The 12,975-nt window shown below is 39.8% G+C and overlaps 1 protein-coding gene and 1 pseudogene across 2 annotated transcripts in view; both read left to right on the forward strand.

Annotated features, from left to right (window-relative positions):
• ALPK1 (alpha kinase 1) overlaps positions 1-12,975 on the forward strand; it is a 110,794-nt gene that overhangs the window by 22,939 nt on the left and 74,880 nt on the right. The window lies entirely within an intron of this gene.
• On the forward strand, positions 8,626-8,966 carry LOC118759016 (small ribosomal subunit protein uS8-like; annotated as a pseudogene).

Consider the following 12,975-nt stretch of genomic DNA (forward strand, 5'->3'; position numbering starts at 1 on the left):
AAGGAGGACCTAGTCAAATTCATGCACATTATATTAATCTGCTTCCCCTCCCCCATTAATTCAAAGTTTTATTGGAATTCTGTAGATGACAGGTGCAGGGCATTCACAGAGGGATCACTGTGACCCAGCATCCCTGCTTCATCCCCTGAGTTCTTGCAAACTTTATCCAGTCTGAATGGATAGCAACAGTGCATATGGTTATAATATAGTTCTTTACCATGAGTTCTTCATGGAGCTTTGCATTTTAAATAAACAAATGCAAAACTAAACAAATGACAGATCCATTTTCTAGACCTAAGTAAACTTCTCACTCTGGTAAATCCGCTTTTGTTTACTGCAATATCTAGTATGTAGAAGAGTGTCTGAAACATAGTAAGGGCTCAATGAAAACTTCATGATTATGCAAATTAATGAATGAGTAAATGAATTTAAAGTGCTGATTTTCACATTTTTCTTTTAGATACAGCAACACCAGTAGAAAAGCATTCAACTGCGTAGCGACACACAGTGGATATGCAAGTACCCCGGGCAGCAGAAAGTAAACTCACTAATAGTGTGACTAAAATGAAACTCAGGTAGACAGGATTTAATATTGAATCAAAGCAGGGCAGGCAGGTGAAAATGACCATTGGAGCTTTGAATTTCAATTTTTTAAAGAAGCTCAGTTGAAGCAAGCTGTTCAATCTTCTGGAGTTTCATTGGCCTTATTTGTGATTAGAAATGAACAAATATTAATGAATAAAGCTTAGAAAATTTATTTTTGATGTCTTCATTGAAGTATAATTTACATACCAAAAGGTTTAGACATTTAAATGTGTGATTAAACTTTTTGGAAAATTGATGAAGTTGCAAAAACTTTAAAAAATCTAAGCTTAGAATATTTTTAATTACCAAAACAAGATCCTTCATGATTATATGCACTTAATTCTTGCAACTGTTCCCACTCAACCAGACTAATTTCTGTCTCTGATTTGCCTGTTCTTTTTTTCTTCAGTGTCTTAAAGTTAGGTTTTATCTTTTGATCAAAATCCAATGAGAATAAATCAATTCATATAATTGTGAACATATCATATATCTTTTTTTAAAAGTTTTTATTTCATTTTATGACACAGTTTCATAGGCTCTGGGATTCCCCCAACCCCTCCCGGTGCCCTCCCGCCATGGTGGATTCCTCCACCTTGTTGTAGTATTACAGTTCAAATCCAGTCATGATTCTTTCATTGCAAGCATGTACCATGCATAGAGTCCAGTGTCCTGTTGTCCAGAAAAATTCAACAGTTTCTTGGGGAGACCATCTGTGGTCTGAAAGCAGAGATGGCAGAATAGCATTCCCTCCAATGAAAAGCCCAAACACAACATCAACAACAATTTACAACATTATGGAATTAATTGACATGGTATTGAGTAATCAATATGTTAAAAAAAATGCAAGTTCTTAACCACATCCTGTGACTACTTCATTGACATTTCAATTTTAGTTTATACACAACTGGCTGTTATACGCCTTAAAAGGACTATAGGGTACTATTCAGCTGTCTTGTGTCTATTTTCATTTTAGTATTTAGCAGTTTATAGTGTTGAAGCATAATTTTTACTGAACTTGGTGAATGTTAAGATAGTGCAAAATGGTTTATAACTCTAATAAGGCATATGTCAACAGTTGAGGTGCAGAACAGTTTTAGGAGGGGTGTGCAGAGAAATCTTCAATACCCTAGTGAGGAGTAACTAATCTTTGTGTCCTACCTAGTAAGGTAAGTGTGAGTCCAAGCTGACTGCTTCCTGTCTGGTTCTAAGCTTTCCTTATTGGTCTTTGTCTACCTAATCTATTTTTTTTCGGGGGGGTGGGCTCTGGAACGACCCTGATGGTCATTGCAAGAGAGGGTGGGGATCCAAAGTTGGAACTAAATAAGGATGAGAGAAAGCTCCTCTCCTTAGTCCCAAAGAAAATTTGCAGTTCTGTTTCTGAGGACTGCTCAGGGTTCCTGGCTATTGTTCCAGTGACATTAGATCCTGTGTGAAAGGATCTGGGCATCTTCCATCCCATGTGGGAGATCCAAGAGGGCATGGATAACCTGAGTTCTTGGCTTATGAGATAAATCCAATTCCCAGTGGTCTCCTTGGCAGTTGGTATATAGCCCTTGGTGCCCGTGCTGGTAGTCCTGGCTGAGGATCCGGGAGTCTCCAGGGTTGGGATACAAACCTCCTTTTGTCCTCCTGCTCCTCTCTGGGGTCACCCTCCCTGCTCTGTGCATATGACCTACTGTTAAGAGGCTGTCAGGATCGCTCTTCATTCTCACTGTATGTCTTTATAGTTTTGCTAATGTCAAATGCTGATTCGAGTCTGTTATCTATAAGTTACTTGTCATATTCTTGATAGGTTATACTTAACGTCTTCCTCACACATTCTAAGGAGGTGGAAAATTTCTTTGTTCTCCCACCTAATTACAGAATAACATAGGGCATTAAAAGTATATTAGGTTTTTTTTTTAGATTTATTTTTATTACAAAGTCATATAAACAGAGAGGAGGAGAGACAGAGAGGAAGATCTTCCATCCGATGATTCACTCCCCAAGTGAGCCGCAACGGGCGGGTGTGTGCCAATCCGAAGCCAGGAACCAGGAACCTCTTCCAGGTCTCCCACACGGGTGCAGTGTCCCAATGCATTGGGCCGTCCTCAACTGCTTTCCCAGGCCACAAGCAGGGAGCTGGATGGGAAGTGGAGCTTCTGGGATTAGAACCGGTGCCCATATGGGATCCCGGGGCGTTCAAGGCGAGGACTTGAGCCGCCGGGCCATGCTGCTGGGCCCAAAAGTATATTAGGTTTTACAATTCTTTGATGTAGATCCTGAGCAGTCTGACTCTCACTGATTGTTGGTTAATTGATTTCATCACAATATCTTATTGCATGTGATACAGGCTGTTTGAGGTCGAAATAATATTACAATTTACAGGTACTATTTCTTGGATTGACATAATTTCATCTTAAAATGATGATTTGCCTGTTCTTAAATTCCCTTATAAATGGAATCACAAAACATGTGATCTTCTGTGCCTTATTCTTCACTTAGCATCTTTGTGAGATCTGTGTATGCTGTAACAAGCTCCTCTTAATTTTCATCAAGTATTCCGTTGTCTGGGCGTACCATGTTTTGTTTTGCCATCCATCAGCTTATAAACACATGGATTGCTTCTGAGTGTGTGGATAATGTTACTGTGAACACTCATGAGCAAGTCTTTGGTGGATAATGTTTTATTTCTTTTAGGTAAGAATATCTGATAGTGGTATTACTGGGTTTTATGATAAACTTACATCTAACTTTTTAAAAGGTTGTTAAACTATTCTCCAAAGTTTCTCTACCATTTTACACTTACACCAGTAAAGCATTAAGTTTATGATTTCTACACTTTGCCAACATTTATTTTTAATTGTAGCAAATATTTTATAAAGAAACATTACACATATTTTTGCCAGTTTTGTCGCTAATGAAGTGACAATAGTAAAGATGTTTTAAAAACTATTTTACATTCTGAGATGGATTTATAAACTTTGAAAGAAGCAAAAACTATCTCATACCATCATATTACTCTTTTAAAGCTCTATTTTTTCCCTAGAAACTCTTCTGTACTAGCTACCTTGCAAGATACATATTACATAGTCAATTTGGCAGAAATTAACTATGATTTCAAATGAAACTGGCATTTTCTTAGAAATAACAGACTGTTTTCCCCACTTAGTCTTAGAGCTTTTTATCAGTTTCGACAATTTTTTTTTAAGATTTATTCTTTTTTTTTATTATTACAGCCAGATATACACAGAGGAGGAGAGACAGAGAGGAAGATCTTCCATCCAATGATTCACTCCCCAAGTGAGCCGCACGATCCGAAGCCGGGAACCTGGAACCTCTTCCAGGTCTCCCACACGGGTGCAGTGTCCCAATGCATTGGGCCGTCCTCAACTGCTTTCCCAGGCCACAAGCAGGGAGCTGGATGGGAAGTGGAGCTGCCGGGATTAGAACCGGCGCCCATATGGGATCCCGGGGCGTTCAAGGCGAGGACTTGAGCCGCTAGACCACGCCACCGGGTCCAGTTTCAACAAATTTTAATAGTCTACCCAAATTGTCCTCGAAAACATGCTTCATGAAAATTTTTCATATTTTTAGCTTGTATTTGTACATAAGGATGTTGACCACTTCTACACTCTTACCCATTATTGGTGTTTATACTCCATTTCCCATTCTCAAATCTTTCCTTTTTCTTTGTGTTTAAAACAATTTCCATTTTCTTTTTTTATTATTATGTTATGATAGAGTTCCATAGACTCTGCAATTTACCTTACCAAATTCCCTCTCTCTCCACCAATTTTCCCTATATTATTACAACAGTATAGTTCTTCACAAACAGTCATAAGTTCATTGTTACAGGTGTGGACAATGTCAGAGGCCAGCATCCTATTGTCAAGATATATCTAAGTTTCATTGGGATTCCATATTTGATCTGGAAGTAGAGATACATATTGTATTGTATCCTCACATCTGGATAGGATAGTCTCTAATACCCAGCTAATATATACACCCTTAAACGAAAAGCCACAAAACAAAATCAACAATGGGAAGAAAATAGAAAAGTGTTAAATAACATGCTAATGTATCACTAAAGAAATGAAAAGGAGAATCATCAACCTTCTTGGAGAAAAGGATGCTACTGTATGATCTATAAGTCAGCAAAGAATTTAATGAGAAAAAAACTGTTTTGAAGAAATGAGAATAAAAGCAAAAACATCAAAATCTATGAACTGTAGTTTCCACTGATGTTTGTTGGTGAGATCTGTCTCCTGTAAGCAACAGATACATGGATTTTGTTTTTTGATCCAATCCAATCTATGACATTTGCCTGATGAGTTTAAGCCATTTACATTCAAGGTTAATATGAATAAGTGGTAATTTGGTTCTGTCATTTAAACAATGGGTTGTTCATTCTTCGATTTAGTCTTCTGTTGTTATTTTACCATGATGTTCTTTACATTTGCCTTTGCTTTTGGTGAGTGTTACTCTTTTTTTCTGTCAAAAAAACATCTTTAAGTATCATTCGTAGGGCATGTCTGCAAGAGGCGTGTTCTTTGAGCTTTTCTTTAGTGTGGAAGAATTTTCTTTCTTTCAAAGACAAACCAAAGCTTTGCTGAGTACATTATTCTGGGATGACAATTCCTTCCTTTTAGAATCTGGAATATGTCGCTGCATTCTCTTCTGGCCTGTAGAGTTTCCTCTGAGAGGTGAGGTCTGAGTCTGATTGCCATTCCCATATGTGTCAATTGATTTTTTTTTTCACTTGCACTTTCAAGGGTCTTTTTCTTATATTTGATTGAAGAGAGCTTGATTATCATGTGCTGTGGTAAAGATCGCTTTTGGTCAGCCCTGGTGGGAGTTCTGTGCCTTTGCTATATATATTCTGTTTCCCAATTCTTTCTTCAGATTAGGGAAGTTTTCCTATATTATTTTGTTGAATACAACTTTAAATCCAGTTTCTCTTTTTGTGCCTCCCGGAACTCCCATAACTCTTATATTTGGCTTTTTAATAGTGTCCTTTAATTCTAAAGATTTATTTTATTTTTATTGGAAAGTCAGATATACAGAAAGGAGGAGAGACAGGAAGATTTTCCATCCACTGATTCACTCCCCAAGTGGCTGTAATAACCAGAGCTGATCTGATCTGAAGCCAGGAGCAAGGAGTTTCTTCCAGGTCTCCAATAGGTGTGCAGACTCCCAAGGTTTTGGACTGTCCTCAACTGCTTTCCCAGGCCACAAGCAGGGAAGCTAGATGGGAAGCGGGGCTGCCAGGATTAGAACCAGTACCCATATGGGATCCTGGCACGTGCAAAGCAAGGACTTTAGCCAGTAGCACCGGGCACTGTCCCTTAATTCTTGAATACTTTTCTTAGTTTGACTTAGTTCCTCTTCCACTTTTTTGATTGTGTACCATTGCCGCAAGAAATATCTTCCAATTCTGAGATTCTTTCTTCTGCCCCATTCATTCTATTATAGAGACTTCACTGAATTTTTAATTTGCTCCATTGTATCCTTCATTTCTAATAATTTGACTTGATTTTGTTTCAGTGTTGCTATTTCCTGTGTGACATACCTCTTAAATTCCTGCATGTGCTTCTCATTGTTGATAAGAAGCTTTACAAGGAGTTTTTTGAATTTTGTATCTGCCATCCCCTCAATATATTCTTCAGTTAGCTCTGAGGTTAGCAAAGGCACCTTTGCAGGGGAGTCTTCAGTAATATTCATTGTGACTCTATCTCTACTTTTGCTCTTGGTCATTGTACTTCTGGTTATCAGATTCCCCTCATTAGGGCAAGTTTCTGTACTGTGTCACCCACAGGTCAATTTTTGACTAGCTGTGTTTGGTACCTGGTTCTTTATTTGCAGTCACTTGTGCCATTCCCTCCGGTGAGTTTCATTTTTGGGCTTTTGTGTTAGACTTTCACCAGGGTCTCTGTAGCCCCAGTGCCTGACTCAGCACTCTACCTCCTGTGATTCCATACTGTGGCTGCACCACTGTCTGTACAACGTTTCTCCCACTTCTGGTTTTAACAGGGAGACACCAAGTGTCCTAAATAACTGTGTTGTTGGTGGTGCTGATCTTACCAGAACCTGATCACAGGTAGATCTGAGGGCCACCCAGACCTATTTTGATTCACAGGATGCCAAAATCTGTATTATTTTCATGGAGGGACCAGTGCAATGCACTGAGCTGGAAGTGAGTTCACCCCCAGCTCAGCACATGCACAGCTCACTGTTGTCCTTTCAGTCTTAAAATTTTTGGCACACTGTACAAAATGGCACCTCACCTGATGTACCACTCGTGGAGTTCTGGATCTGTTGGCCATTAGGTTTGGGGGCTACCCAGACCTATTTTGGGTGGAACCTGTAGGATGCCATGTCAGTGCAATGCACTGAGCCAGAAATGAATTCATTCCTAGCTTAGTGCATGCAAGTCCTGACCCAAAGCCTTTGCCTTCCTACACAAAATGATGCCCAATGTGGCTCTGGGGGTCTGGTCTGTGAAGTTCACTGTGTTCCTGCACTGCTTGTTAGGGTCTGCTGCTCTGTCTCTGATCCTGGTTGAATCAAACAAATCAACAGGATGGGCAGTTCTTCACCTGTGTTCATCTCCTGAATTTCCAATAAAGTTCCTTTCCCACTTGGCTGTTGGTGGAGCTTCAGCCAGCTCACCACTAACTGCCAGTCTGGTATCTGGTCACTGTAACACCAGACTGTTGTCTCCACTGCTTTCCCATGTTCATCAGGCTCCAGGTGCCCCTCTACTGTTGGCCAGTGCTCTTCTACTTTTGGAATGTGCCCTCTCTGTTTAACCCTGGTTAATGATTCTCTGTTTAAATGTGTCCTTACTTTTTCCACCATCTTAATTCTTCCTCTCCTTTTTCTTTTGAAACATTGTTTTCAAAGACCACTTCTCTGGCCTTTTTAAACAACTCTTCAACTTATCTAATCTTTTGTGAATTGTTATTTTTAAGAAAAATCATATTTATTCATTACCCCAACTTTCTGCAGCTTAGTTTGTTATTTTCTATTTTTTTTTCTTGAGAAGAACGCAAAACCCATAGGTTTTTTTTTTTTAAGATTTATTTTATTTTTGCTGGAAAGTCAGATATACAGAGAGGAAGAGAGACAGAGAGGAAGATCTTCCATCCGATGATTCACTCCCCAAGTGGCTGCAACAGCTGGAACTGAGCCGATCCAAAACCAGAAGTCTGGAGCTTTTTCTGGGTCTCCCACACAGGTGCAGGGTCTCAAGCCTTTGGGTCATCCTCGACTGCTTTCCCAGGCCACAAGCAGGGAGCTGGATGGGAAATGGAGCCACTGGGATTAGAACCGGCAGTCATATAGGATCCTGGTGCATGCAAGGCGAGGACTTAGCCACTAGGCTACCATGCTGGGTCCAGGTTTTCATCTTTATTATTGAAGTTTTTAAGCTATGCATTTTCATGTGAACATAGTTTTGGCCGCGTCACTAAAATTTTGGTGATGTATTGGAAAATGACACTACAATTTTTTCTGCATATTGAAATTTCTAAATGGCTTAGTTAAATTTTTAAAAATTTTTTATTATCAATTTATAGCTAGTATGCACTGTATCAATGCTCTTTCCCTTTTGTATAATCTGTGAAATTTATTTTGGGTAATTACATTCTTAATTTTCATAAAAGTGCAGTAGCAACATACACTTAAAAATTTATTTATTTTGGATAAAATCAGAAATGCTTGTATTTTTAAAGTCTTTTCAATGAATAAGTTTCATATCATTCTTAAATTTTTTGCTATATTCATTCCCATTTCCCCCCCATACAAGAGATACCATTTTTGACTAAACTAACATAACCAGTGTAAATATATCCTGCTCCCTACTTGTATTCCAACTTTGGTTGACTAGAAGAAGATGATCCTATACAATCAGAGACAGTGTAAGAGAAAATGGGAAAATCCTGTAGAAGAAGTATTTTTGGAATGTGACAGAATGCAGGCGAGGAAGGTATTTGCCAGTGCCTGAATAGCTCCAGTGAAACCTTTCAGAGTGCTCTGTCATTTCTCCACGCCCCCACCATGGTGCTGGTGAGCATCAACATTCTGGCTTATGCCCTGAAGAGCATCAACAATGCAGAGAAACGAGGTAACACAGGTGCTTGTCACGTCGTGCTCCGAGGTCATCCTCTGCTTGCTTATCACGAAGATGAAGCACGACTGCTCTGACGAGTTTGAAATCATTGCTGGTTAAACAAGTGTGAAGTGATGTGCAGCTGGAAGATCTAGAAAAGAGGTAGAATACTCTGCTTCCATCCTACCATCTTGGTTTCATTGTTCTGGCGACCTCAGCTGGCATCATGGACCATGAAGAAGCAAGATGAAAACACACAGTAGGGAAAATCCTAGCATCCCTTTTTTAGGGATATAGCACACCATATAGATAAAAGCTGAATAGACAAAATAAGCAAAAACCTTTCAGAGTAGTTCTTCCTCGGAAGTGAGTGGGATATAAGAGCCAGCTGAGAGTCACATTAATTAGCAATTTAAGTGTGTCGACAATAAAGTAGGGGACAGGAGAAAACCCAGAGTAACGTTGCCCTTACTTTCTGACCATGCCACACTGCCTGGAGGAGCAGAAGTACTGCTGTAACTGGTCACCTACCTCATCGGTACCTCAGCAAAGTAGGCAAAAATGTCCCAAGCCTTAGTGCTCTCCACTGTGCCACTAAGCGTCTGTAGCAAATATGAGGGAAGAAAACAGCAAAGAAAGTAAGGAGCATTATTTGAAAATACACTTTAACCTGCACCTATCTTTAAAGCATGTGCAAGTATCTGCAACAAGAGATGCAGATGTGTCTCAAACAGTCACACCATGAAGAAAGCGCATGGACCAAGTAGCGGAGAGTCTGCATTGGATGACTTTTAGAATGTTATGCAAAGAAGGGATTCCCTGTGGAAGCTGAGCACAAGGCCTGGCTGAGTTTCCTGGGAATTAAGGCAAAAATAAACAATATGATAAGATTTAGATGTTCGTAATTGAATAAAAAGACGTATTATCTGGCACGAGAAAGGTGTCTCTGGCTTAGGAATTGCAGGATAATTTGCTACATGGGGTTTAAAGTAAATTACAAACAATTTATAAACTGATTACTTGTTTGTAAGTTAGTTACCATAAAATGAGAAAGGCAAAATCAATTTTGTTTCTAACATGACACTGTCCTTTAAAAAAATCCAAATACTTTAGGAATGTCACTACTCTATTTATTTTTCTTTGTTTTTTTTTTTTTAACTGCCTACACTTTCTGCAATCTTAAAAAAAAATTAGGCTGCTCTTTTTTCTTGAAACCAGATCCCTGAATTATTTATCCGTTGCTGATTGAGATAGCGTCAACCTATTATCCTTGTGGGAAAGTGAACGGCCCACGAATCCTGCTTCTAAATGTTTAATGCCATCCCAGAAAAATAACGCGGGTGCCAAGAAAGGCCTGTGACAATCATCAGCTCTCCTCCCTGAGTATCCAGGATCCAATTCCTTGGGCAGAAGACACAGCGAGCACTTGATCCTCATCAAAGGACCCAAAATATTTAGATACAGTTCATTTTCATCTTAGTTGAAAAGACTGTGGATAGACACCCAGTAACAAGTGAAAGCAGCGTAACGCGCCTTCAAGTGCAGCCCAGCTTTCAGAGCGCTGACTGGGAGTGCGGCCTCCTTGATGAAAACAGAAGAATCTCACAGCACAGACAGCAGCGGTTTACGACGCCGGGTACAGACAGAACTCTGTTCATCGTCTTCAAAGCGAGGCAGCAATGGCAAGGCGGCTGCTGTGACCACATGTAATATAGCCTGTAGCTCTTTAAAGAGGATTAGCTTTAGTGCGCTGGGACCATTCAACGCTGGATTTCATGTAGAGCTGGCTATGCTAATGAAATGCTAATGTCTATGACAAACATTGCGTAATATCAAAACCCTTCAAAACTCAGCTTTGTGTCTCGCACAGTGGGCAAGCCAACTTTATCATATCAGAAGGAAAGGCAAAAAAGCAACAACCTCATACTTTTCTGCTTACGTATCTGCCTCTATAAAATGGGAAATTGAATACAAATATATATACACTCACACACAGGTGCACTTTTAATCTAAACTCTCAATGTCAGTAGAAAACTCCAAGTTCAGTAATTAAAAAGATGCATCTACATATCTTACCAGACCTAGCCCAAGGCTAGTCATACCATTTATTCATGTAATACGGATTTTTAAAAATGAGACTGTTGTTAGGATCTTAAAGGGAAGTGTGTTTTGGTTCTCTTCCTTTTAGATTCCTTATTTACAGTTTTCACTTTCAGCCTGCACAATGTGCATCTGCCCAAAACTGCAAAATGCTGTCAGTTTCGTAATCATCTGGCTGGTGTTTCTGTTACTTTGTCAGAACCCGACATGAGGTTTGATTCTTCAAACTGCACATGCACTTTATCTCAGAGTTATTTTCACTTGAGAATCAGATCTGTGGAGCATATTTGGCATTGGGACGATGAGACCATCGTAAGGCATGTGATTTGCAATCCATGTAACGAGGTGTAGCATCTCTGAATCTACACACGTGGTTCCCAAAGATTGAAAGCTCCCTACAGATTTCATCTCAATTGCTGGGAAATAAAGATCCCAGCCAACACATGGAGCAGGGTGCCTCTGGCTCCATTTCCAACGCGTGATCTCTCATTAGTTACCAGCATTTCACTACACTCGACTGAGTAGCTTAGGCCCTCTTGGTTTTTTTGTTGGTCAGAGGTATGTGTGTGTGTGTGTTACATCTCGGTTTGGAGTGGTTTGTCTCTGTGGACACGGAGGGATGGCAATACATATTCATGAAAGAACAGTCTTTCCAGTCTCTGCTAATGCTGACAAAGCCCTCGCTGTTCCACTCAGCAAGCTGACTGGGATTGTGTGTGGGGGCTGCACGGCCAGATTAGTGCAAACAGCAAGCCCACTCCTCTGCTTGTTAGGCCTGGCCTTCCTGACAATTTCCCCAATTGTCACTTGTGACAAGGCTGTCATTAGGTGATGGCTTCTTTTGGCCATTTTCAGATAAAGATAATTTCCTTAACTTCCATTTTATTTGACAACAAGCAGTTTGGGAGAGAGAGGAAGTGCTTTGGTAGTTTATGGATTAGGGTTTTGTCACTTCAAAGGCATCTTTGATCTAAAAATATGTGCTGTACCAAATTCATTATGTCTTTCCTTAAAGAGCTTTTAAATTTATTGATCTCTCCTCAATTATTCTCCTTTTACATCCAATAATGATGTGTGAGCTGGTATGTTGGGAAAGGCCTCAGGAGGAGTGTGGACGACATGCAGACAACTGGTCACTTCTAAGGTCATTACAAGAAGGAAACAACAGGTGCTTTTGTTTGCCATTGGTTTTCTTCTGAATCTCTGTGTAACAAAGGCCCTTCTGCTGTGTATTGCTCAACACAGCAATGCTGCTACCAACAGGAGACAAAGTTATACTTGATTTTGCTGCTTAAGAAAGACAAACCTACACAATTTGTACAAAAATGGGGCTTAGGATGACCTTCACTCTCACCCTTGGGTCGGTGGGTTTCCCAGGCCAGTGAAGGAGGATTGTGGAGAAAGACCAAGAGATTTCTTTGCGGAACAACAGTTTGGCTTCCTCTGGGAGCAGTCTTACACTCTGTGGGGGCTCCGCTTGCTGAAGGTCTTACAAATGAGTCTTTAGACCATCAAATGGCACAGAAAGTCATAGGGTAAGATTCCCTAAATGCGCTTTTAAAATGTAGTTGGGTGAACATCTTTGGCGTGGAGAAAGGTTCTCTTGGTAGGAAATCCACCTGCCCTTTCACCTTCCTTTGGTGCTGTGGTTGTTAAAAAACAAACAGACAGACAAACAAAAAACACGTACATGAGATCACAGTGTGATAACACTTAGCACAAAGTCTTGATAGCTGGCATCCAAAGTGTCACCATTAACCTTACTTTGTAAAACTTGCCATGTACAAAACCACTGTAAGGCAGAACAATAACTGTTCTACAATTAGAAAAAGTGATTAAACCAAACATCCTAATTTCATTGTGTTGGGGGGGGGGGGCAGGGAAAGAGAATCCGGATGTTTTATTTTGCCTGTTTGATAGTCTAGTTGGTAATTTATAAATATCCAGATATTTTTTATAGTAAGTTCATCTCACAAATCATAATTTTCAGACTCTTTTACATTGGAGGAAATACATAATTTTAAAGTATGACCTTAGGCTCTTAAAAGTAATAAAGATTGCTTTTGAGATACTTACTTAATGATTTTCCAAAAACGAGTATAATACAATCGCTTTCACTTCGAAACACTAGTTGAGAAGATCAGGACTCTATCCTTAGGTAATCAACATTCATCCCATCAACCCATTTTCCATGCTGC

This window comes from Ochotona princeps, chromosome 7 (assembly GCF_030435755.1).
Source record: "Ochotona princeps isolate mOchPri1 chromosome 7, mOchPri1.hap1, whole genome shotgun sequence".
NCBI lineage: Eukaryota > Metazoa > Chordata > Mammalia > Lagomorpha > Ochotonidae > Ochotona > Ochotona princeps.